This window comes from Chiloscyllium punctatum, chromosome 27, assembly GCF_047496795.1.
Source record: "Chiloscyllium punctatum isolate Juve2018m chromosome 27, sChiPun1.3, whole genome shotgun sequence".
NCBI lineage: Eukaryota > Metazoa > Chordata > Chondrichthyes > Orectolobiformes > Hemiscylliidae > Chiloscyllium > Chiloscyllium punctatum.
In genome coordinates, this window is record NC_092765.1 from 24859773 (window position 1) to 24880039 (window position 20267).

The 20267-nt window shown below is 41.5% G+C and overlaps 1 long non-coding RNA gene across 2 annotated transcripts in view; it reads left to right on the forward strand.

Annotated features, from left to right (window-relative positions):
• LOC140453563 (uncharacterized) overlaps nt 1-15422 on the forward strand; it is a 49495-nt gene extending 34073 nt beyond the window's left edge. The window contains exons 2-5 of one of the 2 annotated variants that reach the window (XR_011952434.1): nt 3979-4118; nt 8939-9140; nt 10367-10457; nt 14708-15422. This is a non-coding gene — a long non-coding RNA (uncharacterized lncRNA). The remainder of the gene's footprint in view (nt 1-3978; nt 4119-8938; nt 9141-10366; nt 10458-14707) is intronic. The other variant, XR_011952433.1, reaches the window with a different exon arrangement.
• Nucleotides 15423-20267: the final 4845 nt, after the last annotated feature.

Sequence of the window (20267 nt, forward strand, 5' to 3'; positions counted from 1 at the left end):
CAACTAACTGAAGAAAATTCTTTCTAATATTCTTATCCACTTCTATCACATACTTCATTCTCATGGGTTTCTTTTAGATGTCATATGTTAAATGACTGAGCAAGGACATGAATAAACAAAAATATTATACCAACTTAATAGGGCTAGCTCCTGATCATAGCTATGAAAGGGGGCAGCGACTTGCAATGGCGAATTCCCTACAGAAGAGAGGTAAAATTAACAGGCTTGAGGCTAGACTTTGATATTTAACCACTGGCTCCAGAGTACTATAAGTAGAAAATTGGAAGTTGAATATGGATATGGATAAGGGATGAAGGTGGCAAAGCAAAACACGTTAATGTAAGTGATCAGTTGTCATCTCACATTGCATTGTGCAACAGGTTAGAGGATGAAATAGAATATATACATTTTGAGTCCTTAACTTAGCAGAAATGTATTCCAACTAATATATTTAGTGCTTGCCTGTATTTTATGCTTGTATTTTAATTATTGTTTGGTTTTCTGCTGTTTAACTGTGGAATATCAAACTACTTAAAAAGCAATGACCTCAGAATTAGATGATTCATGGTGACTGGGTTCAATCGCAGACCTTATAAATGTGGTTAATTCCTGTTTGAAAATCATGATGCTTTGGCAGTCTCAATCTAGTTCCTTGCTTGAACCCAAAGGACAGCACTGTTATCAATTTGCAAATCTAAGGATGGTTAACAAGTGGCATCCTGGTCACTAAGAGTACTCTGCTGAGATTGAGTTTGGTGCACTATGTAGAAGAAGCTTCAGTCTCTATTTCAATTGACCAGAATTGCGAAATACTTCATTCTCCAACATTAGCTTCCATCATCTTGATATGAAAACAAACACAAGTTGTCTAAGTACTTTGGCGACAAAGGACGGCAAGATCTCCATCTAATTATTTCCTGACTACATTTTGTATTAGCTACTCAGTTTAAATAGCATGTTGGTTTCAGCAACATCCTGCAGAGGGCATCCCTACTTCAGGTTTGAGGATAACCCACAGCAGTGAAACATTTATGCATAGTTTTAGGTATTTCAAATAACCAATCACTTCAAGATAATTTAATATACAAAATTTCTGAACCACATATAATACGATATACATAACATTGTTCTCTGAATAAAATCAGTTCTGATGACAGCTTTAAATATTCCTTCGTTTGTGAAAAATGTTATGATAGTAAATGATTTTTGAATTAACTTATTTTCAAAGGTAAAATGGATCATGTAATGGATTGAGGTATACTAACTGAAGCTAATTCTTTTATACCTAAAACTCTGGACCATGCAATAATTCATGTTAAATGTATCTCTATTCATATGTAATTGCATTGGAATGACTGTGCCTTAAAAGGACTTACTGAAAGTATGGCACCTGGTTCCAATGTCAAGATTGTACGAGGAACTGTTGGGGCTAATCAATAATATAGTGCTGCCAGTAGTGAGCTGTGCTGGAAGGGACTGTGGGTAGGGACAGGACTACAATACTGTTCTATAACCTATGGCTGTCTTTATAACTGGACTGATGAATTTACTCATGTATGCCAGAATCATTTGGTCAAGTCATTGTTGCAAGGATTATTGTAGAATTTCAGAAAATAAACAAAGCTTAAGTGTTGGTTGCTTTTTCTATTTGGGAACATGTTTCCCAATTCAGCTGATTATTTCTGAGTGGAATTTTCTCAACCCTTGAAATTTTGTTGTAAGCTTAAAGGAAAACAAATATTTTAACCTATCTGCTTTAGGAACAGGATGCTTTACATCAGCAGCCAATGAATGATATAAGCCTTAATTTTGATACAGAGCCTGACTTGTGTTTGGATTTAATAGTGCACCATTAGTGTATGCCTGACCTTTAGGGCATTGACCTACTATCATTTCCAGAAATAACTTTCTATATCAGCAGCATTTGATTTGACAGATAACCCATTAATAGTAGGTGGGGGCAAAGAGGTATTCCACTGTTACAAGCAAAGATTTTTCCCACGGAATCATAGAATTTTACAGTACAGAATGAGGCCATGCAACCCATTGTGTCTGTAACTGTTCCTGAAAGAGCCACCCAGCTAGTCCTATCCTTTAGCCCTAACTTCGTTATTCTCTAAATTCATCACTTTCAAATATATATCCAGCTTTCTTTTGTAACCTCCCATTGCATCCATGTCTGCCACTCTCCCAGGCAGTGCATTTCAAATCCTGACCATTTTCTGAATGAAGAAGTTTCTCTTCATCTCAATCCTAGTTCTCTTGCTGACAATCTTGATATTGCAATCCCTAGTTACTGACATACAAATGAGGAAAAAGAACATCCTTCTTTACTTTGTCAGAATAGTCCATAATTTTGAACATCTCCAAGGACATTAAGCCCAATTTTTCTCATCTTTCCTTGTATCTAAAACTCACATTCCTGGTTTCATTCAAGTAAATCTACTTTGCATTCTCTTCATCCTTCCTTAAATAAGATGCCCAGAACTGAATACAATACTCCAAAAGTGGTCTCACCAATGATTTGTAGCGGGGTAGCATTGCTTTCTCGTTTTTATATTCTATGCCTCTATTTGTAAATGCAAGGATCCCATATAAGCTTTCCTAAAAATTGTGTCAACTTGCCTGGCCACTTTCTGAGAATTATACATGTGAACCCTTTTGTTCACCCCTTAGAGTTGTACCATTGAGTCTCTCCATGTTTCTTCTACAAAAAACGCATTACCTCACATTTGTCTGCCCATTTGGCCAACTTGCCAATGTCCCCTCTGAAGTCGCTCAGCATGATCCTTACAATTCACTATTCCCTATTCTCCCTAACTTAATTTAGAGATTTTGCCCTCAACACCTATCTCCAACGGTGATAGTGATAGACAATCACTGTCACTTTCCTCAACCAGTTGTGTGGGCAACAAGAAGCTGATTTCCTGATGGAAAATTAAGATTAGAACTTGCTGACCTATAATGATTTGGTTGAAGACCTTCATCTGGCACTAGCTGGCATGAGAGAGAGCACAAATTGAACTTGTCTGGATTTTTAATAAAATTGATTTTCACCTGTGCTCAACCCTTTTTAACTCAGGAAAATGTTCATTTTTTTGGTCAACTGGTTAGCAGATCAAGCTGTGGTATATATTCTACATTCCTGAAGAAGGGCTTATGCCTGAAATGTCGATTCTCCTGCCCCTCAGATGCTGCCTGGCCTGCTGTGTTTTTCCAGCACCACATTTTTCAACTCTGGTTAGCAGATCAGCTCACTGTGTGTGGCTGGAGGCTGTTACAAATGTGAATTCCTATTGTGCTATTCAGCATGCCTTAGTTATGACTTAACCATTTTAATAACCTCACTAAATCCCTTAAAATAGGAGATAACCAGAGATCAATGACCGGGGCACAGAATTAAGGCAAAGGACAGAAGGTTTAGAGGAGATGTGAGGAAAAACCTTCCCACCCAGAGGGCAGTGGGAATCTGGAACTCACCATCTGTAAGGGTGGTAGAGGTAGAAACCCTCAGAACATTTCAGAAGTAGTTAGATGTGCACTTGCAATGCCCAGGCATGCAAGGCTATTGGTCAAGTGCTAGAAAATGGGATTAGAATAGCTATATGGTTGTTTTTGATTGACATAGATATGATGTACCAAAGGTTTTGTATCTGTGCTGTAGATCTCTATGACTGTATGCACTCACAGCCTATATTAATGTTATGCACTAAACATAGATATTACCTAGAATTTCTGTCACATACAGTTGTACAATATTTTATTTTCTGCGTGGCTCTTACTGTAGCAGCAACTGTACTTTCAATGCACGGAGTATTGAATCTTTAATACGTTCCTCTGTGATAAACCTTCATATCTACAATCTCTAGATAATAACTGTAAAATGATGCATATTGTCACACTGACTATGTGTGAGTATGTGCTGACATATGGCAATATCTGTATTTCTTCTGCTATTTTTTTCTTTTCTACTTGCAGGGAAAACAATAGATAAAAAGCTAGAGAGAACCACCAAGGAACAAACCACATCCTCCATCCTCATACCCGATTGGCAAGTCGATCCTGAAGATCTTAAAGGATCAGTGATTAGGGAAGTAGGAAGCCTGACCACAGTGCAGGTATGAAATGATCATGCACTCTCTTTTGTACATTCTACATATATACTCCAGGCACTGGAGTATCATGTGGAAGGTGGATAAAGATAGCATCTTACTATACCAAACAGAGATTCTCATTATAGATTTGAACCACACCACGTTACTGCTTGTGTTGTAGATTGCTGACTGTTTGATTCCATTGCATCATTGGCCTGTTGTTGAAGATTGTTATGGTAATGTTGTGATGGTTTATAGAAACTTAGAAAGTAGAAGCATCTGTAGGTCATTTGACCCATTGAGCCTGGTCCACCTTTCAATAGAATTGAGGCTGATTGTGTAGTTCAATATGATATTCCTATTTTCTCCCAAACCTATTGATGTCTTTAAAACATAAAAAAAATTGCTTTCTAAGTACCTCCTTACTGCTGCCATCACTGACCCTGGATTATTTGCTGCAACCTTGCTTGGAAGTGCACAGCATTTCAGAGTACTCCAGAATTTGATAGAACTCTGCAACAGGTTGTCCTGAGTTTTGAAGATTGTTACATTTTTCCCTGTAGTTGTATTCTTGGGCCTTCTCCCACTCCTCTCTCCATGAGGTAAAACTTTTCACTCCATTTGTTTTCTTGTATTCCCTTCGCTCAGCATTAATTCATTGGCTGCATAACCAAGAGCAAGGCAGCGACAAAGACCCTTAAAAAAGGGATGAGCAGAGGACTAAATCTTACCAAAAATTAACTAACTTTGTGAAATTTCATGGATGATATTACTCTGTGAGCTCTAGCTAATTATCTAACCTTATTCTCCATTGCCTGCCCCATAGCAATGCACTATGTCTCTACAATGCCCACTCACATTACTGTGCATTTGCCAGTGATGGGGATATTTGGTGCTGTCAAGACCACTTGGATTTTGGGTGCCATTTAAAATGTAGCTGTGCAGAGGTTGTGTGCTGTCAGCCTGGAGCTGTCCTTCCTGGCTCCTGTGCCTGAGAAAGGGAAAGTTAACTTTCTGCTCCTGTGACAGGGATTTGAAGGTTCTGGTAGAGGATGGTGCAGAGGAGGGCCAGCCTCTTTCCTCAGGACTGTCAGAGGAGACCACTGCAGTGGATCCTGACAGCCTGAGCTAACGTTGAAAGCTTGGTCAGTGCATTGATCACAGTCCAGAGAAGCACTCAGCAGTGCCACAAGAAATGTTATGACTTTATGGACCTGTACGAAGGTACTTGTCACCTTCTTCTCTCGGTTACTTCGCACTCACTCTATCTCTGCTATTGCATTAGCTTCCAGCAAAGCTCATGGTCTACACTCTCATTATTGCATACAGCATCTCCCCTCACTTACTCTCACTGACCAAATCTCCACGGACCAATAACCCTGCATACCCTTTGCATTGTTTATTCTCTCACTTGGGACACTTCATGACCTTCCCTCCACCTGCTGCAGCATTAACAGCCTTGCCACCCACTTCCATCTCACCAAACTCTTCCTTTTGTCTCATTCCAGAACAAATCGTCCCACAGTGTGGAGTCAAGATCTGTGTTGGGGTAACTAGTATATATTTCTTCACCCTCGAGAAGGACAGGATCTTTGCTCTAGCGGGAGACGAAAGGGTTGCTCATTTGGTGATGCCGAGACCTTTATCCTCTGGCAACCAAATAAGAATTGCGGTAAAATACGATACTGCTGTCCCACCACAACCACTTAACATTGCCAAACTTCAACCCTAGCTTCAAAATCTATTTATGATCTATGCTTGCACTTGTAGGCACCGGTGTCATCTGCACAGTCTCTGTCCTGAAGAAAGTAGACTGCAAGATATCATGGCTTTCTCTACCTCTAAGGACAAAGCCATGGATCCTTCAATAGCAATACCAGCAAGCTTGCCAAGTGCACCCCTCACCAGCTCAGATACTGTCAACTCATTCGTTAGACTACAGTCAAGAGCACATTCAGGTGAGCATGTCACTGGGACACCTCCACAGCTGGCTGAGGCAGAAATACTCCAGGTTGCTGGCGCAAAGAAAACTATGAGAGAACAGGCACCTGCTTAGTACCTGGCAGGGGAGAACTCCATGGTGTTGGGCACTCCTGTCCAAGATGGAAACCCGAAGGAGTGAACGGAGAACTGATGCTGCCAAGTTCTTGCTCTTACTTTCATATTGGGAATTGTTGCTGTTTTATTTCTGCTTGACACCTGGGAAAATGGGAAACTGCATATAAAAGAGTTGAGATAAGGTACTAATGCTATAGAAGTGGATGTAAATAAGCCTCTCATCACCACAAGCGAGATTCTTGTCTCACGGTTCAAAATTTAGTTGCAGAATCGGACTTTTATACTTAATGTTGAGAACCTAATTTCTTCAAATTTTAGAAATATTTTACCAACTAATGCATTGTTGCCCACATCATTCAGGGGCTGGGAAGATTCTGCCCATTGTTTCTATGTTAAAATTCCTAGAGAAGTTACATTGTGCACTCTGTAGCAAGTCAGCTGGTTCTGAATGCAGATTTAGAACCAAAACTTTTCCAGTCAGATTTTGATCTTATCAAATGACCATTATTCCTAAACCAAAGACCCCTACCAGGTAAATGTGAAGGATCCATGGCATTATTTCAATGAAAGGAAGGGGAATTCTGCTATTCTGGTAAATGTTTATGGCTCAATCAACATCATTAAAATAAATCAGACAATCGGGTCATTATCACATTAATTTTTGAGGGAATTCTTTGAGTGAAAATTAGCTGCTACATTTCTCACATTACAAAATAACTCAAAAGTAGTGAGTTGGCTGTAAAGCACTTTGGGACAGCAAGGGGGGTTGTGAAAAAGTGCTGAATTGCAAGTTTTTCCTTTTGTTTTTCAACCAACAGCACTACATTCCAACCATAGTAGCAGAGGCCAATAATAAAATCTTCTACAACAAAACAAAGAACTGCGGATGGTGGAGATCTGAAACAAAGAGTTCTGATGAAGTCACCACATACGAAAGGTTAACTCTGCTTTCTCTCCACACAGGCTGCTAGACCCACTGAGTTCTGCCACAATTGCTGTTTTCTTTGGAGTGAAATCTTTTCCCTCTTATAAATTGGTCCCTCCAGCACTATAGCACATTGTCAATACTTACCGGTTTATCAGCCTTGGTTCTTATGCTTAGGTCTCTGAACGGGGACTGAAATTTATAAACTTTGTCTCAGAGGCAATAGTATGCCTGACTGAATGAGAACTAAAGTAAGCTCACAGTAATTTTATTGACATCAAGTTGATGGTGTTTAAGTTTCTGCAAGATAAAATCAGTGTTTTAGTACATTGTTATCACTTTTAACATAATTAACACTTTTGTTAACACATTTAATAACGCAAACTAATTTTTATTTCCATTCTATTGATTCCATCCTTTTCTCTGGCCATTGCCTCTGGTGAACCAGGCTATTGGAACTTATGTATTCCACTTGACTGATGGATGAACTCACTCCATATATTCTGCATCATCAAGACCTTCTACTTCCACTTCTGATACATTGATAACCTTGCTGTCTTCCTCAGCTCATCTGTCACTAAAGCCTGAAAGAATTTTTATTTAAGTTACATTCGTTACATTGAATCTAATGACGTCGAACACAGTCTTTGGATGGAGACAGAGAATTAAACACTTGCCTTTGTTGGGGCAAATATATAATTTGCATCTCCCAAGAGTCCTAGTAACTATGCCTGACTAGTAATGTCGTTGTATTTTTCATTGTTTTGGAATATACCATCTTGTTAACTAAGACAAGTGGTTGTTCTGCTTAGACTGAACACTGGTCTATCTTCTACCACTGATAATTAGACAGGCCCTAGAATCAATACAGATAAAAGAAGACTGGTGATTGTGAACTAACTCAAACAACTCTTACGCTGTACCACATACTGACAGAATGGCAGTGCCATAAAGTGCTATCGCTGACAATCAAGACAAAAAATACAAAACCTGTCTTTTCAACCTCTAGATTTGGCTATTTGAATGTTCTCCTGGCTGGCCTCCCATCTTCTAATATTCATAAACATCAATCAAACAAAAACTGTGCTGCCTGTGCCCTAACACATAGTAAGTCATGTTCACCCATCACCCATGTGCTTACTAACCTACATTGGGTCCTGGTCTGCCAGTGCTGTGATTTTGAAAGTCTTATTCTTGCTTTCAAATTCCTCATCCCTGCCTATCTTGGTAACATCTTTCTGTTCTCCAACACTATGAGATTTCTGGACTTCTCCAATTCTGATTTCTTGAATGTTTCTAGTTTAATCACTGTACAAATATGTTATATTAGCATTCAGCCATTGAGTCTCTAAGGTCCGTAATTCACTTGCATAACCTCTCCACCTCCCTATATCGCTTCCCTAGATGTTCCTTAAAACTCATCTCCTTGGTTATCTGTCCCAGTGATTTGCTCCTGTGCCTCTATGCCAAATTCTCCTGGATGTTATTGTGATATGCCGGCAAGATTGGATCAAACACGATGGAAGTGGCCTCAAGGAGAATGTACTCTGGCACAGACCAGTTGAACTGTGTGGTCTGTTTCTGTGCTATTTGTTCTATGAAATTCTATGAACCCCGCATGTGTGATATGTTCTCAGATTGGTCTCAGTTCTCAGTTACCTGTCAACTTACCTGGAATCATGAGGAAGTTTTATCGCCATCATTTTGCAGCAATTTGTCTTTGATACTGCCCACTCACTAACTTTTTTTTAAACTGCTATTGTGTGTTCTTGTCTCTTGCTAATATTGCAACAAGTTGGCCTTGATCCACTTTTTCAATCATAGAATAACTTGAAAGAAATAATATCTGATCTCTCCACAGTGTTGAACAGGATACCTTGGTGCAGATCAATGCTAAGATAACTCTAGACAGGCTACCTGTACAACACCTGTGCACCTGTTGTCTGACTAGGCAACTTTGAACTGAAGCAACTATCTCTTTCAAATGTGGGTTTGATCTTTGGGACCTGACTCCCCCTTAATCAGTCAAGTACTGAACCTCTCACAAATGAGTCAGTGCACAAGTAAGTCTTCAAAGCAAGTTTGGCTCAGCAGGTATCATTTAAAAAAAATGTTATCACAAGATTTTCACACTATTTTTAAAACATGAAATGCTTTTCTGCAAGCATATATAATTCAGGGCAACAAGACGTATTGAGAGAGTAGTTAGTATTGTGTATGGGATCCTGGACTTCATAAACAGAGACATTGAGCACAAAAGTACAAAGATATGCAGAATCTTTATAAGTTCTAATTCGATCACAGTGAGAGGATTGCCTCCAATTCTGGTGACCACATTTTAGAAAGAATGTGAGAGTCCTTAAGAAGGTGCAGAGGAAATTTAACACAATGCTTTGAGTGTTGGTGGATTTTAGCTATAAGGTGACATTAGAGAACTGAGATTGTTCTCCTTGTAACAAAGCAGATGATGGGGAATTTGGTGAGGTTCTGACAGATTCAGATAAGGCAGGCAAAAGCTTGTCCCATTATCTTATGATCTAAGGACCAGGAGACACCAATTTAAGGTTTTGGGCAAATGGTGCAGGGGTATGTTAATATTTTTATGCAGCATGATAATGATTTTCATCTCACTGTTGATGAAAGTGAGGAATTGGAGAATATCAATGATTTAAAAAAGAAATTAAGTGGAAACTTGTGGGAAATAAATTTGTAGGGCAATGGGGGTAAAGGTGGGCAAGGGAGTGACTAGATTGTTCAAAAGAGAGCCTGCATGCATATAATTGGCCAAGTGACCTCCTTCTGTGCTGTAATGGCTCAAAGGCAATCAACGTTTAAGGTAGACAGTAGAATATAATTTAAAACAGAATTGCATAATTATTTGGGAAAAAAGAATATAAAAAGACATACAAGAAAATAACAGGGAAGTACGCGAACTGTGACATTAATCAAATGCAAATAGTTATACTTCTAAATATATCTGTATTTCAAAGCCATTCAGTATGGAAATGATAACATAAAGGGAAATAATCTGAGTGAAAAATCTAATCAATTTACTAATGTCTGAATTCCATTGGTGTGTTAATATGTGAGTACACATGTGCAATGTAATTTATATAATTAAAACTACTTTTAAGCAAAGTACCAATCCATATATTAAATGTATAATTATATGCTGTGCTAATAGTTTCTACCCAAAAGTATTTGATAAAGTAAACATTATTGTAACTCTTAACATACCTCAAATTAGTTTAGACATTGAGGTAGATTTTAACTTTTATGTTTGTTTTAGTGCTGGCAGGTGACCCAATCAACTTTGAGGGTGGTGCCTAGTTGTGGGTGCTAAACTGCCACCCTGAACCTACCTGCTGGCCCTGGGCCAGGTATGATCTTACTGAAGTGTAAATTGTTGCCATTTTATACATATGTTAATTGAAAGACTCAGGGGTAAGTGTGGTGTTCTTTGTGGCAGATGCAAGACTTTTATCATATGTTTAGATAGAGGTAAGAGGAAATTATTTGAATTGTGTGCTTCTGTTGCCAAACCTTACCAACTCACAATACATATAAGGACATCACAAACACTCAAGACTTCCTAACCTATTTTTCTGACAATCCATGAATTTTGTAAAATAATCTTTTACGGTACTTACTTCAGTTCTTAGTAATCTGCTACAGCCAGCTTACATATGTTTGTGTTAATTTAGTAATGTCACATCTTTTATTATCACCTTTAGTACTTTCTCCAACTTCACCTTGCCACTGCCATTGTGCTCAGAACATGATAAAATAAATAATACAATCAATCAGCCTTACAGCTAAAACAGGTTATGCCAGTTTGGCAAAAATGCATCTCAGTGCATCAAAAATGCCTTCCCGATCAAAACGTGCCTAAAACGTGGGCTCACCTGCTCCTCGGATGCTGCTTGACCTGCTGTGCTTTTTCAGTGCCACACTTTTCAATGATGACTCTCAAGCATATGCAGTCCTCACTTTACCTCAAAATGCATCTTAGACAACTTTACTTCAATTAATGTGCATATTTTTTCATCGTTTTGTGCAATGTCTCACATTTTGAAGACCAAAATAGAATGCTGAAGTTTTAGGTAAAATATCTAATCTCTTACATAATGTACATGGAGAAATTATATTGTATTCTATTTTTGAAAAATTAATCAAGTCAACCTGTCATAGTCATAACGGTGATACTTTCCTCAACCTCCTGTAATGGAACAAATTGCATTTAATTGAAACTGGGACAAACAATATCTATTTCAGTGATAGTCATGTGGATGGGCTGATGACTCCTGGGATTAAGGTGAAAAAATTTTCCTCCCATCCCCATTCCAAACATGAAATATTAATGTAATAATTTATTCAAAAGAGTTTAAGCTAGTATCTAATGCAGGTTTCTGAATTGCTATGTAAACTGATGCTCATATTAATTACTACTATGAATTGATATTCATTGACAAGACTCGATAATATTGAGGTTTTAATGGATTTTTGCCTATCCTGATCAAGACTAATTTCCTGACTTTAAAGATAATACAATTCAAATTGCTTTCTCATCATCTTTACTAATCAGGGATTCTCACAGCATGGAAGGAGGTCACCTGTCCTATTGTATTAGTGGTGCTGGAAGAGCACAGCAGTTCAGGCAGCATCCAACAAGCAGCGAAATCGACGTTTCGGGCAAAAGCCCTTCATCAGGAATAAAGGCAGTGAGCTTGAAGCATGGAGAGATAAGCTCGAGGAGAGTGGGGGTGGGGAGAGAGGAGCATAGAGTACAATGGGTGAGTGGGGGAGGAGATGAAGGTGATAGGTCAAGGAGGAGAGGGTGGAGTGGATAGGTGGAAAAGGAGATAGGCAGGTTGGACAAGTTTGGACAAGTCAAGGAGACAGTGCTGAGCTGGAAGTTTGAAACTAGGATGAGGTGGGGGAAGGGGAAATGAGGAAGCTGTTGAAGTCCACATTGATGCCCTGGGGTTGAAGTGTTCCGAGGCGGAAGATGAGGCGTTCTTCCTCCAGGCGTCTGGTGGTGAGGGAGCGGCGGTGAAGGAGGCCCAGGACCTCCATGTCCTCGGCAGAGTGGGAGGGGAAGTTGAAATGTTGGGCCACGGGGTGGTTTGGTTGATTGGTGTGGGTGTCTCGGAGATGTTCCCTAAAGCGCTCTGCTAGGAGGCGCTCAGTCTCCCCAATGTAGAGGAGACCACATCGGGAGCAACGGATACAATAAATGATATTGGTGGATGTGCAGGTAAAACTTTGATGGATGTGGAAGGCTCCTTTAGGGCCTTGGATAGAGGTGAGGGAGGAGGTGTGGGCACAAGTTTTACAGTTCCTGCGGTGGCAGGGGAAAGTGCCAGAATGGGAGGGTGGATCGTAGGGGGGTGTGGACCTGATCAGGTAGTCGCGGAGGGAACGGTCTTTGTAGAAGGCGGAAAGGGGTGGGGAGGTAAATATATCCCTGGTGGTAGGGTCTTTTTGGCGGTGGCGGAAATGTTGGCGGATGATTTGGTTTATGCGAAGGTTTGTAGGGTGGAAGGTGAGCACCAGGGGCGTTCTGTCCTTGTTACGGTTGGAGGGGTGGGGTTTGAGGGCAGAGGTGCGGGATGTGGACGAGATGCGTTGGAGGGCATCTTTAACCACATGGGAAGGGAAATTGCGGTGTCTCTAAAGAAGGAGGCCATCTGGTGTGTTCTATGGTGGAACTGGTCCTCCTGGGAGCAGATACAGCGGAGGCAGAGAAATTGGGAATATGGGATGGCATTTTTGCAAGAGATAGGGTGGGAAGAGGTGTAATCCAGGTAGCTGTGGGAGTCGGTGGGTTTGTAAAAAATGTCAGTGTCAAGTCGGTTGTCACTAATGGAGATGGAGAGGTCCAGGAAGGGGAGGGAGGTGTCAGAGATGGTCCAGGTAAATTTAAGGTCAGGGTGGAATGTGTTGGTGAAGTTGATGAATTGCTCAACCTCCTCGCGGGAGCACGAGGTGGCGCCAATGCAGTCATCAATGTAGCGGAGGAAGAGGTGGGGAGTGGTGCCGGTGTAATTACGGAAGATCAACTGTTCTACATAGCCAACAAAGAGACAGGCAGAGCTGGGGCCCATACGTGTGCCCATGGCTACGCCTTTGGTCTGGAGGAAGTGGGAGGATTCAAAGGTGAAATTGTTAAGGGTGAGGACCAGTTTGGCCAAATGAATGAGAGTGTTTTTACCTCACCTGTCCTATTGTGCCCACCTAGATTTCTGAAAGAGCTGGACGTAGCATTCAATATAAATTCAATGGTAAAGAACTATAGCATAGAACATAGAAAAGTACAGCACAGAACAAGCCCTTCAACCCATGATAGCAGTTAGAGAGCAATAGATCATTTTGAGCCAGTGAGCTATACAAAATAATTTAACAAAGAAAAGGTAATTCTGATGAATTGTTATCAAACTGAAATATTAACTACGATTCTTTCCCTGCAAATGCTGCTAGATTTGTTGCATTTTTCAGACTTTGTATATATCAGAAAAATATATCAATATTATCAAGTGTCCCAACAGTGACCCCTGGGGAACTCTACTACACATATTCCTCCAGCCCCAAAACAACCGATCAACCACTGTTCTGTTCCTTGTGACTCAGCCAAATTCTCCCCCATGCTGCTTTTGTTCCTTTTACTCCACAAACTATAGTTTACTCGTTGATCTACTGGACAGTACTGTATCAAATTCCTTCGGAAGTCCATGCACACCACAACAACAGCATAGCTCTCGAGAACTGTCTCTGCTACCTTTTCAAAAAGCTCCAGCAAGTTAGCTAAAAATAAATTTCCCTCTGCAATCCATGCTACTTTTTCTTAATTAGCCCTTTTTGTCCCTGAGACAATTATTCCCCCAGTTAAGCTGATTGCCTGTCATTACTGGATCTTTGTAGAACCTAAGTCTAAAATGCTTAATATGAACTGTTATAGGGAATACCAGTTAAGCTTTGGTAGGTCTAACAGGTATTGCATTGAGGACTTCTCTTGACTAAAGTATTTTTCATTTTTTTTAATGTTTGAAACCTTTTTTCTATGAAAACATTAAGTATACGAAGGCTTCATTACTAAACTGAATCAAATTTGTAGCCTAGACTTTGTAGACAGCAAAGAAATGAATATTCACCACTGGCTTTGAAGGAAGCTACCCACAAATCACTAGTGAGCCCTAGCATGGCCCTCCCCTCTCCTGATGGTAGTTTAAATAAAGTGCCAAGTAAAGGGGATTTCTCAGCATGCTGCAGGATTGAGGGGGAAGCTGCCGATCATGTTAAAATATTGTTACAGGCAGCAAACTAGGAAGCTTAAAGTGCTTTGGCCTTCCCTTTTAATTTAGTTTTTTTTGATAATGATGTAAATTATTATGGTTGGATTTAAACAGAAACTAAAATATCAATATAAACAAGGGACAACTGTTTCAAGAGTCTTTACAGTGAGAATAACTGTGCAAAAGTGGAAACTCTCAGCAATTCACTGGTTGTATTCTAGGGGACCTCAACACTGCACTTGCTTGAGGACCTTAGAATCAATAACTGTAACTTCTGTATTTCTGTGCTGTCCTGTTCATGTATAAATCCCTGAGGTAAGGTTTTATGCTCTCCACAGATAGTTTTGCGGAGGGGTGAGGAGGAGGTTTCCTAAAATACCATGGGCATCTTTTCCAGTGAACCTGTCTTGGACATAAATCACAAAACACTGTAGCAATCTGCCTTGGTCCAACCACATTGACACGATGGTCAAGAAAACAGAAGAATGCCTCTACTTCCCCAGGAGGCTAAGAAAATTCAGCATATCCATAAAGACTCTTACCAGTTTTTATTGATTCACTATTGAAAGCATTCTATCGGGATATATCATGGCTTTGTATGGCAACTGCTTTGCCCAGGACCATAACAAACTATGGAAAGTTATAAACAGGCCAGTCCACCACTTCCATCCATTGACTCCACCTATACTTCTCACTGCCTCAAGAAAGCAGCCAACATAATCAAAGACCCCATTCTACTCAGTTTATAATCTCGTCCAACTTTGTCCATCAAGCAGAAGATACAAAAGCTGAAACATACATACGAACAGATTTGAGAACACCTTCTTCCTTGTTGTTATTAGACTTTGGAATGGACCTCTCATGTTTTTTTAATTTAATGTTGACCTTGTTCTTTGTGCACTTCCTCTGCAACTGTAACATTGTATTCTTTGCTCTGTTCTATTACAGTAATACACTTTGTATGGTATGATCTGCCTGTACTGCATGCAAAACAAAACTTTTCACTGTACCTAGGTACAGGGGACAATAATAAATCAGATCAAATCAAACCAAACCCTGGTTCTCTGAATGATACTCACTATGAGCGAGGCAGCAGAGCAACACAAGGTTATCCTTCATAGATAATAACATCCAGGTCAGAATCAAGCAATTAAGCAACACAGGAAAGGAACTGCTTTGTCAAACTGTCACTCTGTGCCACAGAGACATTCTGTCCTCAAAACTGTCATCCCTCTGCACCTGGCTGAACAGATGTGAAAAACAAGTGAAATGAAAGGAAATCTATTTCTGTGAAATATTAGACAGTATTGTTCAAGCCCCAGCCTAGATGTTGATGAAAGTTGGGATTTCATTTCTGACGATCCACTGGACACATTTGAAGTTGCTGGCAGAGAGCCACTGTGCGAGCACGATTCAGCTTTGCTTCAGATTCCCAAACTGTTTCTTCTTCTGCCAATTTCTGCCACACTCTATAGGAATAAACAAGATCCAACATAATTCAGAATATCAGGTTTTATAATCTGAAATAAGTAGAACACGATACTTGGATAATCCTACACTATGCAGTTATTTTAATATTTTGTATTTTTCTGAGTAAGTTTGTGGGAATTCCCTCCTTCCCACTCTTTCATGTTTCTGACATTTTATTTATTATTGTGCCAGCTAAGTAAAGAATGACGGTGTTGTCTTGCAAAATAACTGTTCAGATTGCCTTATTAGATTTTATTGTATCGCAGATGTCATTAAGATAATAATTATTTTCCGATGCTTGCACATGTGCTATGGAAGATTAGAGTTTAGAAATAAGGGAAGTGAAATATCCGTGACAAGGAATTAAGAGCACAGTTTTGATTGGGAAATAAAGCAGTGCAATAGAAGGTTCTCTGCTTGTTTGCTTGTTTCATCAGCTGCTTCATGCTTAACATTCCCATCTGAAAAGCTGTCATAGAGTCATAGTCATAGAGTCATAAAAGATAAAGACCCTTCAATCCAACCAGTCCATGCTGAACATAATCTCAAACTAAACTAGTCCCACCTGCTTGCTCCTGGCCCATATACCTTCAAATACTGGATTAGAGGTGCTAGAAGAGCACAGCAGTTCAGGCAGCATCCAACGAGCAGCGAAATCAACGTTTCGGGCAAAAGCCCTTCATCAGGAATAAAGGCAGTGAGCCTGAAGCATGGAGAGATAAGCTAGAGGAGGGTGGGGATGGGGAGAGAGTAGCATAGAGTACAATGGGTGAGTGGGGGAGGAGATGAAGGTGATAGGTCAAGGAGGAGAGGGTGGAGTGGATAGGTGGAAAAGAAGATAGGCAGGTCGGACAAGTCAAGGAGACAGTAACTGAGCTGGAAGTTTGAAACTAGGATGAGGTGGGGGAAGGGGAAATGAGGAAGCTGTTGAAGTCCACATTGATGCCCTGGGGTTGAAGTGTTCCGAGGCGGAAGATGAGGCGTTCTTCCTCCAGGCATCTGGTGGTGAGGGAGCGGTGGTGAAGGAGGCCCAGGACCTCCATGTCCTCGGCAGAGTGGGAGGGGGAGTTGAAATGTTGGGCCACGGGGCGGTTTGGTTGATTGGTGCGGGTGTCTCGGAGATGTTCCCTAAAGCTCTCTGCTAGGAGGCGCCCAGTCTCCCCAATGTAGAGGAGACCACATCGGGAGCAATGGATACAATAAATGATATTGGTGGATGTGCAGGTGAAACTTTGATGGATGTGGAAGGCTCCTTTAGGGCCTTGGATAGAGGTGAGGGAGGAGGTGTGGGCACAAGTTTTACAGTTCCTGCGGTGGCAGGGGAAAGTGCCAGAATGGGAGGGTGGGTCGTAGGGGGGTGTGGACCTGACCAGGTAGTCACGGAGGGAACGGTCTTTGCGGAAGGCGGAAAGGGGTGGGGAGGGAAATATATCCCTGGTGGTGGGGTCTTTTTGGAGGTGGCGGAAATGTCTGTGGATGATTTGGTTGATGCGAAGGTTTGTAGGGTGGAAGGTGAGCACCAGGGGCGTTCAGTCCTTGTTACGAGCACCAGGGGTGTTCTGTCCTTGTTACGGCACCAGGGGCGTTCTGTCCTTGTTACGTAACAAGGACAGAACGCCCCTGGTGCTCACCTTCCACCCTACAAACCTTCGCATCAACCAAATCATCCACCGACATTTCCGCCACCTCCAAAAAGACCCCACCACCAGGGATATATTTCCCTCCCCACCCCTTTCCGCCTTCCGCAAAGACCGTTCCCTCCGTGACTACCTGGTCAGGTCCACACCCCCCTACGACCCACCCTCCCATCCAGGCACCTTCCCCTGCCACCGCAGGGACTGTAAAACCTGTGCCCACACCTCCTCCCTCACCTCTATCCAAGGCTCTAAAGGAGCCTTCCACATCCATCAAAGTTTCACCTGCACATCCACCAATATCATTTATTGTGTCCGTTGCTCCCGATGTGGTCTCCTCTACATTGGGGAGACTGGGCGCCTCCTAGCAGAGCGCTTTAGGGAACATCTCCGAGACACCCGCACCAATCAACCAAACCGCCCCGTGGCCCAACATTTCAACTCCCCCTCCCACTCTGCCGAGGACATGGAGGTCCTGGGCCTCCTTCACCGCCACTCCCTCACCACCAGACGCCTAGAGGAAGAACGCCTCATCTTCCGCCTCGGAACACTTCAACCCCAAGGCATCAATGTGGACTTCAACAGCTTCCTCATTTCCCCTTCCCCCACCTCATCCTAGTTTCAAACTTCCAGCTCAGTTACTGTCTCCTTGACTTGTCCGACCTGCCTATCTTCTTTTCCACCTATCCACTCCACCCTCTCCTCCTTGACCTATCACCTTCATCTCCTCCCCCACTCACCCATTGTACTCTACGCTACTCTCTCCCCACCCCCACCCTCCTCTAGCTTATCTCTCCATGCTTCAGGCTCACTGCCTTTATTCCTGATGAAGGGCTTTTGCCCGAAACGTTGATTTCGCTGCTCGTTGGATGCTGCCTGAACTGCTGTGCTCTTCCAGCACCACTAATCCAGTATTTGGTTTTCAGCATCTGCAGTCATTGTTTTTACCTTATATCCCTTCAAACCTTTGTATACATTTGCTTACAGTTGTAACTGTCCTCATCCATCATTTCCTCAGGAAGTTCATTCCGCATGCGAACCACCCTCAGTGTAAAAAATTCCCCTTTATGTCTTTTTTAAATCTCTCTCCTCTCACTGGAACTCAGAATAATTTTATTTCATCTTGTACCCATCCTTCCCAGCCAGAATTTATGTCTCTCCATCCTTTCAAAACTTGCCATCACTAATCCTTGTAAGTCTCTGCTTTCTCTTCCTGCAGAAGAAATTGAAGAAGTCCAGGGAGATGCAGGGGACCAGGGCTAGCACTCCAGCAACTGCCACCCTGGCTGCTGTGGAGGGTAGTGTGATGAACATCAGCAGAGTGGCAGAGTTCATGGACGTGGGAGTAGAACTGGAAGCCTCCCCGAGGTCTCAGACAAGGGTGTACCTCAAGGCCCCATTAACCAAGGCCCAGGGGCTGGGGGATGGTGGGGTGTTGATCCTAGTTCATATACTTATCTATCAAATTGTGACACTCACTCAAGTTGAATTAGTGTCATCAGTAACCAAAGTATCATCATCTGCACAATGATAACTTTGAAGCCTTCTCCTTGCCAGTTTTAATACAGATCCTTCAGTGTTCTGTGACAGTGATGGAGAGTTCCCATTAGGGGTGTGATAATGAGGAAGAGAAATATTCTGGAACAGAAAAAATGTGAGGCATTCTACCAGCATTTGCAGATGCATTGCACATCATGAGAGGGAGATCCACCTGCAGCATAGTTTTGAGCTGATGTCCTCTACTGTGGAAAGAGGGCCACCCATGCCGACCATCACATGCAGCAAGTATCGAAGTGCATGCAGACCCTCATCCAATGGCTTATGCATTCAAACTACTTTTATCCCTTCTTGGTCAGAGTCCCACATGCTAACATCTATTTCAATGGCCAGTTCCAAGTCTGCTCCTGAAGAGAGCTCAAAAATCCATAGGCTATTTGTCAATAGCACCTCAGCCAACAATGCAAGGAAACAATTGGCTTTCCTCTAGCTTTGTTAAAGACATGGTATGGAGGTAATAGGAAAAGGAAGAGAACAAGTTTGAACTTCACAATGGGAGTCACCTAGGTGTTTACTGTAATGTCACATTGTCAGCTTTATTGTTAATATTTATTAACTACAAATTTGATGTAAAGCTTCCACTGTTCAATCAACTCTATTGTTTCTTCTTGCAAGCCAAGTAGATATCAGCCTTGGGGAAAATGGTCTAATCTGAGTAGAAATCTAGCAATGGGGTTCTGTTACATAGAAGGATTGTTGACTATTGAATAGTTTGTGTTTGGAAGAGATGGGAATATTGGCAGGAAACTTCACTTTTGCTGTGCCATCTGACTTCACAGCCTCAGATTAATTGAACTGTGTCTGTGTAAGTCTGATATGGGTATGTCTGGTAAACAATTGAAGGAAACCTTACCATGCCAGGTTCTTCATCTTGTTATACATCTTCTTTGTCTGAAGAAGATGCAGAGCCAATATAACCTTCATCCTCCTGCAGCTTCAGTCTTCCCTGCAGCATTATATTGTGAAATATGTAGCAGACCATTATCATTTGGGATACTCTGACTGGTATATCCTGCTATACTATATTGGTGTACAGACAGATTTCAGGCACCTGAAGTATGTCTTCAGCACTCCAGTGACCACTTGATGATTTATCTTAATATGGTTCTGGTTGTACCTTTTCTGTCCACTAGTTTAGGTTTCCTCATAGGTGTAATCAGTTACATACCTAGAGGATATCCCTTAACTCCAAGGAATTATCAACTGACATTGTTTGATGGTGCAAAGGTCAGTGGGA